The sequence below is a fragment of the Aythya ferina genome (assembly GCF_964211825.1).
Source record: "Aythya ferina genome assembly, chromosome: W".
Lineage (NCBI taxonomy): Eukaryota > Metazoa > Chordata > Aves > Anseriformes > Anatidae > Aythya > Aythya ferina.
The window spans coordinates 3,130,181-3,143,390 of NC_140313.1; the positions used below are offsets into that span (position 1 = coordinate 3,130,181).

General features: G+C 45.7%; 2 long non-coding RNA genes across 2 annotated transcripts in view; both read right to left on the reverse strand.

Moving 5' to 3' along the window:
• Positions 1-13,210, reverse strand: part of LOC311426422 — a 566,016-nt gene that overhangs the window by 167,101 nt on the left and 385,705 nt on the right. The window lies entirely within an intron of this gene.
• The window catches only part of LOC311426404, a 103,195-nt gene continuing 97,361 nt past the window's right edge, over positions 7,377-13,210 (reverse strand). The window contains exon 2 of the long non-coding RNA XR_014686712.1: positions 7,377-8,260. This is a non-coding gene — a long non-coding RNA (uncharacterized lncRNA). The remainder of the gene's footprint in view (positions 8,261-13,210) is intronic.

Genomic DNA, 13,210 nt, shown 5'->3' on the forward strand with positions numbered 1-13,210 from the left:
TACTGTGTTCGGTTTTGGGCCCCTCGCTACAAGAAGGACATCGAGGTGCTTGAGCGGGTGCAGAGAAGGGCGACGAAGCTGGTGAGGGGCCTGGAGAACAAGTCCTACGAGGAGCGGCTGAGGGAGCTGGGCTTGTTCAGCCTGGAGAAGAGGAGGCTCAGGGGCGACCTTATCGCTCTCTATAGGTACCTCAAGGGAGGCTGTAGCGAGGTGGGGGTTGGTCTGTTCTCCCACGTGCCTGGTGACAGGACGAGGGGGAATGGGCTTAAGTTGAGCCAGGGGAGTTTTAGGTTAGATGTTAAGAAGAACTTCTTTACTGAAAGGGTTGTTAGTCATTGGAACAGGCTGCCCAGGGAAGTGGTGGAGTCACCATCCCTGGAAGTCTTCAAAAGATGTTTAGATGTAGAGCTTAGGGATATGGTTTAGTGGGGACTGTTAGCGTTAGGTCAGAGGTTGGACTCGATGATCTTGAGGTCTCTTCCAACCTAGAAATTCTGTGATTCTGTGTGATTCACTTACGCGAGCACTGGAACTAGCAGCAAGAAGGAAAATAAATATTTGGACAGATTCTAAGTATGCATTCGGCGTGGTACATGCTCATGGAGCAATTTGGAAAGAACGTGGATTGTTGACCGCTCAGGGAAAACAGATAAAACATGCTGAAGAAATTTTAAAGTTGTTAGAGGCAGTAAAACAACCAGAAAAGTTAGCTGTCATGCATTTTTGGGGACACTAAAAGGGGAACACTGATTTTGAAATTGGAAATCAATTGGCAGATCAGGATGCTAAGCGGGCAGCTCAAATAACTGAGGTGAAGGGCATTGTCTTTGATACCAGACAGTAAAATCCAAACTATATACATGAACCAAAAGCCAAATTATACAAAAGAAGACTTAAAATTAATTGAAGATTTGAAAGGTAAAATGAAATCAGATGGATGGGTATATTTAAATGATAACCACGTAATAATACCCTCTAATTTGACATGGCCCATAGTTCTTACAGAACACAATAAAACACATTGGGGAGCTGACACATTGCATAAGAACCTGACTCAGACATTAGTGGGACGAAATTTATATACAACAAAAAAACAGGTAACTCAGCAATGTAGCATCTGTTTACACAATAACCCCAATACCAAGAATAGAATAAAATTTGGAATAATCGGTAAAGGAAATTATCCGGGGCAACAGTGGCAAATTGATTTTTCAGAACTCCCTAGAAAAGGGAGGTATCGTTATTTACTGGTTCTGACTGACACATTTTCAGGATGGCCCGAAGCCTTTCCCTGTCGAACAAACAAAGCAAGAGAAGTGGTTAAAGTCTTGTTAAATGAAATAATACCACGTTTTGGGATTCCAGTAGCAAGGTCTTCTGATAGAGGTTCACATTTTGTGCACAAGTGGTGCACAAAATTCTCTGGTATTTGTAATCAAGAAAAGGAATGGAAAATGGAGACTGTTAAGTCATGGAACTTAAAGGATTGTTTGTTACTTTTTCTGATTGTACATATGTATAGGTGTACTTGGGTTTAGTATATAAAAGCAATGTTCTGTATATTTATACAGTATGACGTTCTTGTGTGCGTGTTGGTGGAGCGTAGACTCCCCGCACACCCAGCGCTGTTTACTTGCCTTTTATAAGTATTGCTTTTATAAATATTACTAAATTCAGATTGAGTAGAGACCTCATTTCATGGATCCCAGATGAGCCCCCAAATTGTGAGAAACACTCCGTAGCCAATAACTTAGGCTCAGGCGAGGATCTCAGTGAAGTAGTAATTTATTCGCGATTGCAATGGCGGGCACCCCACAAGGGAGAGGAGCGCCTACTAGTTCCAAAACACAGCTTATATTCTTTTTGATGACAGGACCCTCCCCTGTTTCCCCACTGAGTGGGTAATCCAGGTTCACAATCTATCTGATGCTTCACAAACAATGCATGGCCTTCAGATGCCAACCTGTTAAATTTCAAATTTCTTTTGTCGTTTTTACTGCTTGAAGTGGTAATGTTTCTTCACTTATCTGACTTGACTTGACACTGTGATTTTCACCTAATTGTCCTAAGGATTCTTGTTGTCTGCATTTTACAAGTTCGCCTGCTAAGCTTTCTAATCACTGTAAGCATATCTCAATACCACATTCCTTTCCTCTAAACAATGTAACTCTGCAAAAACATTTCTATTCCCACACAACCACAACAAATTTTCCTCAAGTGCCTTTCATGACATTTATTCTTGAACCCATGTAAATGTTTTGTATCAACAATATCATGCAGTAAGGAGCTCCACAGGCAAATTATGTGTTGTTTAAAGAAATCTACCTTAATTTATTTCCAATCTGCCACCTACAGTTTTCATTTGATGCCTCCTAATTCTTCCATTGTAAGGCACAGCAAATGACTAACTCCTCTCCATCCCTTGCTTCCCACTCACAGTTTTGCAGACAGTTCTCACAGTTTGCTTTTCCAGATTGTGGTCTTAGTCTATTTGGTCATTCTTCATACAGCTGCAGTTCTAGTGTTTTGTTTGCTATTTTTGCCCTTCTCCAAATCCTTTCTAAAGCTATTCACACTGAGGGAGCATCATGGATTTAAACACAACAGCACCAAAAAGCCCCAGCCCATAGCAGCATAAGACACATAGAATTAATTGATAGGCCCCAGATATGTATAGAAGATGAATTTGAGGTCATGGAAACCAGAGAGTAGCAGAACTGACTGGGGAGTTGATAGACCAACAGCTTTGAGATGTTGAATCTAGCTTGTTCCACCAGAAGGATCACCTGGGGGGGGGGGGGGGGGGGGGAGGGCTCTAGATGGGCATTGTAAACTTGTTCTGGAGCTGTATCTACTCACCCACGAGAGATGGCCAAAACCCATTAAACTGCATCTCCTTCTGGGGCCAGAGATGGACTGTTGCATAATGATCACATGGACACCAGGGTTCTTTTAGGATCTGTAACTGCTACTTCTTTACTGATATAACTTCACTTTAGTGATATTCTTTACTGACATAACTTCATTATCTTTTACTGAGGGCCTAACTTCAGCTCTCATACTGAGGACACAAATTCATTATTCATACCCATCTTGAGGACAGGCTTCCTTCTTACACTATTCACCCCACAGCAGTACTTTTCCACTGACTATTCATTGGTCAACAACTTTGCCAGGCAACAGCAAACACCCAGCAATTTCCATGCCTTAATGGCTAGAGAACAAGAAACCCTGAGACTGCATGGAGTCTCCTGAATCACCCTTCTTTGTTCCCTCTAAACTCTTTTACATTCCTGATGGCCTCATCGTTAAGAGTCTGATGTTATCACCAACCATGGGGCTTGCTCACCCCCATGGCCACACTCCCACAATGGACCTGCCCAAACTCATCTCTAACACTGAATTTAGAATTTTAATTCACTAATTCTAAATTGCAATGACGATTGATTGCAATGGCAGGCGTCCTGCAAGCAGGAGCACATCTACTAGTCCCATAGTACAGTTTATATACTTTCTCGATGACTGGGACCCTCCCCTGTTTCCCCATTGACTGGGTAATCCAGGTTCACAGCCTATCCCATGCTTCACAGACAATACATAGCCTTCAGTTGCCAACCTGTTAAATTTCAAATTTCTTTTGACGTTCTAACTGCTTTAAGGGGTAATGCTTCTTCACTTACCTGACTTGACTTGACACTGTGATTTTCACCTAATTGCTCTAAGGAGTCTGGTTGTCTGCATTTTACAAGGTCACCTGCTGAGTTTACTTATCACTGCAAGCATATTTCAATCATTCCATCTAAACAATGTAACTCTGTGCAAAAACAACATTTTTATTCCCACAATTCCCCCCTTTTCTTCTTTATAAATTGTTGATTTTTGAAAAACTTTAAGGTCTAACTTGGTAGATATCTTCCTCTTCTTTACTTTCTTTGCTTTCCATCTCCTCTAATATCATCACCTTATCTGATTAAGGTGATGGCTTCACAGTCATTTGTTTCAATAGTGCAGTTTCAATTAGCCACTGTACTAGTCCTCTTACACAGGGCATAGTGCAACAACCAGTGGCTGTAAAACTCCTGCTACTATGATCAAGGATGTGAATATGGACACTACCATCCCTTTCCATTTACCAAACTAAGATTCCAGCCATCCAGTGGTGGTGGAAGTGTCTGTTCCTAAGTTTTCTGCCAATTCACTGGCAAGGGTGGTAAGCTTTGCAATGCTCTAGCTACTGTGCCATCCGCAGCAGTATTGTTGGGTATAAAAGTGCAACAATGGTTGCTCAGAGTCACACACACACTTCCTTTCTCCACGAGCATCATCTCTAATGCTATTCTGGTTTCCCAAGCCATTTTGCTGGTGGCATCTAGTTGTTCAGCGATTCCTCTTATCACATCCCTTGTATAATTTATGAATCTCTTCTGATTATAATAAATATAATTAATCCAATCCACATTCTTATTGATTGTTACCCAGTAGAACAGTGACTCAAACCCTGCAGCAATTTGATTCCTGGCTTTCTGTTCATTGGGAACTCCCCTAGGCACCCCAATAGAATCTGTATGTATCATCAAATGATACTCTTGTATAAAAGTGTCTTTTACTTCTTCTGGGTATTTGTGATGTTTCTCTTTCAAATGCCAGGGTGAAGGGTATAGCTAATTGAACAAATGCACAAGTGCCTCCCCAATTAGATGGTAGGGTGGACCGTAAGATCTTCCCTCCACCGTACCACCAGAGATCTGCCCTGGGGATTCCAAGTCTTGAAGGAAAATGCTCCCAGATGCCAGGTAGCACTCACACCCTGCCGTGAGAGGCAAGCTGTGTGGTTACCTATAGCTGTAGAGAATGCAGAGGGAACCCTGATATTGCTATCACGCAAGGAAGGGAACAGCATTGTCCCTGCCTGGGACAATGAGGACTTACAGGCCTCATTGTCCCAGGCAGTCTTTTCTTGGTATAATGCAATCATACATCCCATCCCCTGGGAATCCTTGGTCCACCCCCATGGGAAGGGCACTATCTGGGCAATTGGTTGCCTGAGGCACAAGCATAGCAATAGCTACGGTTGAGACTCTGGACAGTATATTTGACCCATTCTATCCAGGCATTCACATCCCCATACCCTGTTTGAATCTCAAATGTTTGAACTGCCACATTTCAGAGGGCCTCCTGTTTTCTCTCCTGTTTTCTCCTTGAGTTTCTCCCTTTCTCTGAAGGCAATAGAGGATTGTTTCCATACAGCTATTCTCAATCTGGCTGTTGGGTCTGTCACAGTTATTTGTTCTATCTAATCAATTACATGGTAGATGATTTGCTGAAGCGATTGGCTCTGGGGCAGACGCATTCTGCAATGGAGCAGGGGACAGGCAGGGCTAATTTTTCTGGCACTGAGCCCACTTGAGGGAGCTGTCAGGACCCAGCAGCTCTTGCGAGGTGAGGACTCTAGTGGAGGACTGGTTAGTGTTAGGTCAGAGGTTGGACCCAATGATCTTGAGGTCTCTTTCAACCTAGACAATTCTGTGATTCTGTGAATTTCCATTGGGTATTTAAATCTGCACAGGCTAACACCTCACAAGCATCAAACATGATGGATTGTGGTATATAACCCTCTGTCACAGTCACCCATATTTTGATGGGGTATCCCATCTTACTATTATCTGGTCATGCCTTTTCCAAGTTGTCAATTGACCAAGTCTTCTCTGAGGCCTAGAATCATTAAAAACAAAATTAGTAACTGATTTTTTCCCTGTCATTATTTTAACCCTTAGGTTTCCAAATAATTATCAATACAAAGAATAAGATATATGTACACTACTACTAGAACAAAAACTCCTTGGGAGCACTTTGATTTGCTATAGACTAGTCCTTTCTCACACTCATTAGTTACCTGTGAAAATAAAAGGTTAGTTTATAATTGTAAGCTTTTTTCCCGCTCTTAGGCTCAGTAGAGGATCTCAGTGAAGTAGCAATTTATTCACAATTGTAATGGTGGGCATCCCACAAGCAGGAGCACATCTACTAGTCCCATAGTACAGTTTATATACTTTCTCGATGACTGGGACCCTCCCCTGTTTCCCCATTGACTGGATTATCCAGGTTCACAACCTATCCCATGCTTCACAAACAATACATGGCCTTCATTTGCCAGCCTGTTAAATTTCATTTTTCTTTTGACTTTTTTACTGCTTGAAGTGGTAATGTTTCTTCACTTATCTGACTTGACACCATGATTTTCACCTAATTGCTCTAAGGAGTCTGGTTGTCTGCATTTTACAAGGTTGTCTGTTAAGCTTTCTTATCACTGCAAGCATATCTCAGTCCTTCCTTCTAAACAATATAACTCTGTGCAAAAACATTTTTATTCCCGTACATATGAGGATCAACCTCCTTTAACAAATTTTTGACAGTTGCTGGTTAAAAAAAGAAGGGAGAGGAAGAAAATTAGCAATAGCAATTTTCTCCTCTCCTTTGCAAGATGTCTTCTGGTTCATGGAGATGTGGGAAAGGAAATATGAAGCAAAGGTGATGAGGAGCTCCTTACCTCTAAGGAAGCACAGGGTGAAGCCACAGCTCCTTACCTAAGCTCCTGGTTAGGGCAACCTGTTGTGTGAGCCCAGAGGGACAGCCTTGGGGCAGGGCTGTGTCCCACCACCTGTGTCCATCAGCCTGAGACCACTTTTGCTTTGAATCTGTGGCAGCAGAGGGAGTAGGACATGTGCCAGCTCCTCAGACTGTGCCATTTGTATTTCCTCCTTAACACCAACCTTGTGTGCTTGCCCTTCCCTTTCTCCTCTAACCACCAGTATTCCCTCTTCTCACTCTCGCCTTCATCCAGCACACTTTGGCTGCTTCTGAAAACTCAAGAGCAGATGCCCATCAGTCCCCATCTGAGACCAGCTCAATCCAGTTCTGCGGGGGAGCATCTTCTCATTATTCATCAAGTTCCATTCTCTGGTGTTGCAGTAAGAACGGCCAAAAGCACAACAGACACCAGTATGGTCAGATCATGCTCTCCCTTTATTACCGGAATAGCCTGATTTTTATAGCAAATTTAACAGGGGCAGATAGTGTCTCACACAAGATTATTGGTCAAAAGCACTCAGACAAACAACTGCAAGAAAACAACCCCACCTGCAAGAAAACAACCCCCTTGTGATTAGCAGTCATGTAGATCTCGTCCTTGAAGCTGTAGTGGGTTTACATGGCAAGGTTTTGGTAGCAGGGGGCCATAGGGGTGGCTTCTGTAAGAAGAATCTAGAAGCTGCCCCATGTTTGGGAAGGGCCCCATTGTTTTCCAGAGCTGAGCCAATAAGCGATGTTGTTTTGTGCCTCTGTGAGAGCATATTTAAGACGGAAAAAAACGCTGCGCCACACAGCAGCCGGGAGAGTCAAGGGAGTGAGAAAACAGCCTTGCAGGTGCCAAGGTCAGTGTAGAAGGAGGGGGAGAGGTGCTCCAGGCGCCGGAGCAGAAGTCCCCTGCGGCCTGTGGTGAGGACCATGGTGAAGCAGGATGTCCCCCTGCAGCCCATGGAGTACCACGGTGGAGCAGGGTTCCATGCTGCAGCCCGTGGAGGAGACCACGGTGGAGCAGGTGGCCCTGCACCGACGGAGGCTGCCGCTTGTGGAAGACCCCTGCCGGAGCAGATCCCAGGCCAGACCTGTAGCCCGTGGAGAGGAGCCCACGCAGGAGCAGGTGACCTGGCAGGAGCTGCTGCCCGTAGGGGAGCCAGGTTGGAGCAGTTTTCTCCTGAGGGATGGACCCCGTGGTACGGACCCATATCTGGAGCAGTTCTGGAAGAGCTGCTGCCTGTGGGAAGCCCACGCCGGATCAGTTCATCAAGGACTGCATCCCGTGGGTGGGACCCCACAGCACAGGGGACGAGAGTGACCGAGAAGGAGCGGCAGAGAAGAAGCGCTGTAGACTGACCATAACCCCCATTCCCCTGTTCCCCTGCGCCGCTCGGGGGGAGGAGGTGGAAGAGGGTGGATGGGGGGAGAAGGTGCTTTTGGTTTCTTTCCTTTGTTTCTCACTTCTCTAGCTTGTTAGTAATGAGCAATAAATCTTACTATCTTCTTATGCTGAGTCTGTTTTGCCCGTTACAATAATTATTGCGTGATTTTTTCATCCTTATCTCAGTCCTTGAGCCCTTTTCACATATTTTCTCCCCATTCCTCTTTGAGGAGGGGGAGTGAGAGAGCGGCTGTGGTGGAGCTCGGCTGCCCACTCGAGCGGAACCACGACAGAAGCCAGCTGCTGGCAACAATATTTTTTAATTCCTCAATTGGGCGATGTGGGAACACTGTCATGGGAACTTCTCATCGTCGTCCTGGTAGCTTGGTTTGCTCAGCTGCAGCAAGCCATGGGATCTTTGCTGTTTCAAGAATCCCTCAACACTCTGGCGCTTGGTGACAATATCATCTTCCTCTGGGGACACAAAAGGAGTGACAATGTTGCTGTAAGAGATGCTAACCGCACTATGGGGATCTCCAGAAGAAATTGCAGAGCCCTTTGCTGCAGGACACCAGGTCTTTTTGTCCAGGTCTTGCTGTCCTTGGCTCTTTGTTTCTCTTCTGATTTCTATAAGATGTCGCATAGGCAGGAAGGGAGGGTAGAATTTATAAAGATATTGAAGGGCAAGGGAAAGGCAGAGCTTAATACTGCATCACAAAGATTGCTATGAGCTGTTTTAAATTGGGTCTGCCTTTTTACTGCAGATCTGTGCACTGCCAAGCTGATGGCGATCTCCTCTCACCCCCCATCAGTGGGGTGATGTACTTACAATTATGATTTCTGGTTTCTGTCTTGACAAGAACTGCAAATGGATCAGATGGGGCCCTGAACTTCTGGGATGCTCTGGCTGTACAACAGCATTTCCTCTTCTGAAGTCTGAGAGGCACTCAGGGAGTCTCTGGAGGAGAATGTGGAGTCAGGCATGTTTTGCGTTAAAGGGGTGTAATCAGTTAACCGTTACAGGTCTGGTCAGATTCAGAGTACTGAACTATCATGGTCACAGATTGTAGTGGGTTTACATGGCAAGGTTTTGGTAGCAGGGGGCCATAGGGGTGGCTTCTGTAAGAAGAATCTAGAAGCTGCCCCATGTTAGGTAAGGGCCCCACTGCTGACCAGAGCCGAGCCAATAAGTGATGTTGTTTGAGCCTCTGTGAGAGCACATTTAAGACAGGGAAAAAATAAAAAATAAAAAAATGCTGCACCACACAGAAGCTGGGAGAGTGAGAGGAGTGAGAAACAGCCTTGTAGGCGCCAAGGTCAGTGAAGTAGGAGGGGGAGAGGTGCTCCAGGCGCTGGAGCAGAAGTCCCCTGCGGCCTGTGGTGAGGACCATGGTGTAGCAGGCTGTCCCCCTGCAGCCCATGGAGAAGACCACGGTGGAGCAGGTGGCCCTGCACCGACGGAGGCTGCCACTTGTGGAAGACCCCTGCCGGAGCAGATCCCAGGCCAGACCTGTAGCCCGTGGAGAGGAGACCACGCAGGAGCAGGTGACCTGGCAGGAGCTGCTGCCCATGGGGAGCCAGGTTGGAGCAGTTTTCTCCTGAGGGATGGACCCTGTGGTACGGACCCATATCTGGAGCAGTTCTGGAAGAGCTGCTGCCTGTGGGAAGCCCACGCCGGATCAGTTCATCAAGGACTGTATCCCGTGGGTGGGACCCCACAGCACAGGGGACGAGAGTGACCGAGAAGGAGAGGCAGAGAAGAAGTGCTATAGACAGACTGCAACCCCCATTTCCCTGTTTCCCTGCACCATTCGGGGGGAAGAGGTGAAAGAGGGTGGATGGGGGAGGGGGGGAAGGTGCTTTTGGTTTCTTTCCTTGGTGTGTTCTCCCACGTGCCTGGTGACAGGACAAGGGGGAATGGGCTAAAGTTGCGCCAGGGGAGTTTTAGGTTGGATGTTAGGAAGAACTTCTTTACCGAAAGGGTTGTTAGGCATTGGAACAGGCTGCCCAGGGAAGTGGTTGAGTCACCATCCCTGGAGGTCTTTAAAAGATGTTTAGATGTAGAGCTTAGTGATATGGTTTAGTGGAGGGCTTGTTAGTGTTAGGTCAGAGGTTGGACTCGATGATCTTGAGGTCTCTTCCAACCTAGAAATTCTGTGATTCTGTAACGCAGCAAAGACTGGAGCAAACCATATGCTTCTACACAAAAATAACAGCATCATGAAAAACCTGAAACAAGAACTCAAAGGAACATTTTAAATGTAAACAGCAGCGGGTCCTGAATCCTAACTATCAGCTTCTCTTCCCCTTGAATCCTTTGCATGGGTTGAATGTGAAAGCAAAATGTATAATCAATCACAGCAACCCACTTCCTTCCTCCTTGAGTGACTCTCTGTTGAGGGATTTTTGAAACAGCAAAGATCCCGTGGCTTGCTGCAGCTGAGCAAACCAAGCTACCAGGACGACTATGAGAAGTTCCCATGACAGTGTTCCCACATCGCCCAATTGAGGAATTCAGAAAAATATTGTTGCCAGCAGCTGGCTTCAAGGACAAGGTCTACGTGACTGCTAATCACAAGGTGGGGTTGTTTTCTTGCAGTTGTTTGTCTGAGTGCTTTTGACCAATAATCTTGTGTGAGACACTGTCTGCCCCTGTTAAGTTTGCTATAAAAGTCAGGCTATTCTGGTAATAAAATGGAGCATGATCTGACCATACTAGTGTCTGTCATGTTTTTGGCCATTCTTCCTGCAACATATGGCGCCCGAACAGGCTGAGACCCTGTGGTGGTTTTACCGTGCTGGGCAGCTAAACCCCACAACCGCTCTCTCACTCCCCCTCCTTTAGATAAGGAGGGGGAGAAGTAAAGCAAAGAACAACTCACGGGTTGAGATAAGAATAATTTAATTAAAGGGAAATAATTATAATAATTAAATAAAGACTACCATGAACTAAACAATTTAACTAAGGGGAAATAAAAGGGAAAGGGGAAAAAGGGAGGAAAACAAACAAACAAAATAAATGAAGGCTATATGGAAGTGCAGAGGAAAGAAATTACTCTCTACTTCCCACAAATGAGCGATGCTTGACCACGTCCTTGAAGCAAGGCCTCAACGCACGCAGCCGGTGTTCGAGAGGAGGACCGACGTTTTCTCAACAAGAGCCCACCCCTCCCCTCTTCTTCCTGTTTCCACCTTTTATTGCTGAGTGTGACACCACATGGTATGGAATATCCCTTTGATTGGTTTAGGTCAGCTGCCCTAGTGATGTTTCTCTCCTCACTTTTTGCCCACCCCCTAGGAGGGTTAGAGAAAGGCCCAATGCTGTGCCACTGCTGCTCAGCAGTAGACACAACACTGGTGTGATAACACTGCTGTTCCAGCTACAAGTACAGAGTACGGCACTGAATGGGCTGCTGCTGGGAAAGTTAACATTCCAGCCAGACCCAGTACAGACCCGCAGAGGCTGAGAGACGCTGAGAGACATGAAGAGACTTCAGAGACACGGAGAGCCCTGAGAGACACAGAGAGACCTGACAGAAACCGAAAGACCTGAGAGACGCTGAGAAACTCCAAGCACCGACCCGGACACAGATGATTGCGGTGAGACGTGGGAACAAAGTAATTGTGGTAAGATGCGGAGATTGATTGATAGAGATCGCGGTGAGATGCGGGAACAAAGGAATTGCGGTGAGATGCAGGAAAGTGACGTAATCGTGGTGAGACACGGGACATCCGGGATCGAGTTGCTACAGGAGACCAGAGGCGTCAGTGGACAACGGCAGACGACCCTCACCGTGTGGCGAGTTGGCATATAGCAGAGGGGTGTAGATCACGACCCTGCAGCCCGTCTGACGTAACCATGGAGGAGGAAGCGGCTGTGCAGCTTCTCTCTAGCATTCTCTCTAACAGAGGCATATCTTGCAATGCAAAAAAGATCAAATCCTTGGTACACTGGGCCCAGAAGCAGGGTTTTCTAAAATAAATCCTTCTAATTTTTGGCCCAGATGAGTGGCGGCTTGTAGGAGATCATTTAAGGGATACAACCATCACAGTTCGATAAAGATCTATGTACGACCTAGCATGCAGTGCTTAACGCGCTGTGTGGTATAAAAACTGAACGGCAGCTGGCTATGGCGGCAGCGCAAGCTTTCTCAGTACCATCTGGGACTGACAGACCACCGAGTACGAAACCTGAGACCTCAGGAATGCAGCTGAATCGATTTTTATCGTCAGTTCCTGCACCCACCCCAGTTCGGGGTATGACCTCGCCAATAAATCAATCAGCAGCGGAAATAACTGAGGGACTATCGGAGCAGAGTGCTAATGGGCAGTGGGGGCTGCCCTCCCCACCACCCGCACCGGAACATCTTGATAAAGCTGTGCTGCCAGCATCTGTGCCGCTGCAAGCCAGGCAATAAATCCACTCGGGATGCTTCGCTGATTTAAAGATCAAAACCGAAATTTCTTTAAGTGGTATATTCTTTATTGCAGCGCTGGATGCACGGGGGATCTTTCCGCCTATCGTGCATGTTCGAAGTGACAAACTATCTCATATTTATACAGCGAGACAACGAATATTCTATTAGCGCCTATACATATTCATTACGTAACCCCGCCTACTCTCGCTTCGTATGCTAATTAGCTTATCAGTCCTTGCGCTTGCGCAAAGCCTTCCAAGAATTGTGGGCCGGGGTCTTCAGGACGTGGGCAGTGGGCTTTGGGAGGAAGGCCGTAGGTCTTCCTCTTAACGCACTTTTCACCTTTGCTTAATCAGTTGTTTTCCAAGCTGTAAAAAATGCTGAGTTGGCTTTCGGTTTAACTGAGGGTCGGCAGATAACAGGAAGTCTCAGTTAACAAGACATAACAGACAGTTGACTCAAGTTATCTCAAGTCTCAGCCTGACTAACGGTTAACAGATACCGGGAAGTTTTAAAATAACAAGATGCTTAAACATAACAGAAGGTCTACAGATAACAAGATGTCGTTTACTTTGTCCTTGCTAACTTTTAGCCACAAGTTTTATTCTATCCTAAAGTGAGGTTATACAATATCATTCCCCCCTTTTCTGGAAAATCTAGTAAATTCTTTTACTTAATACGAAAATTTTCTTCCCAGTCTTTATGATATGTACCCCTCAATACCTTGCCATGCACATTTGTCAAGGAGGCTAACATGGACATTTGTTGTAACAATTTTCAATTCCAAACAAGTAATACAAAAGACAATATTAAACTTATACCAACTAATATCAAT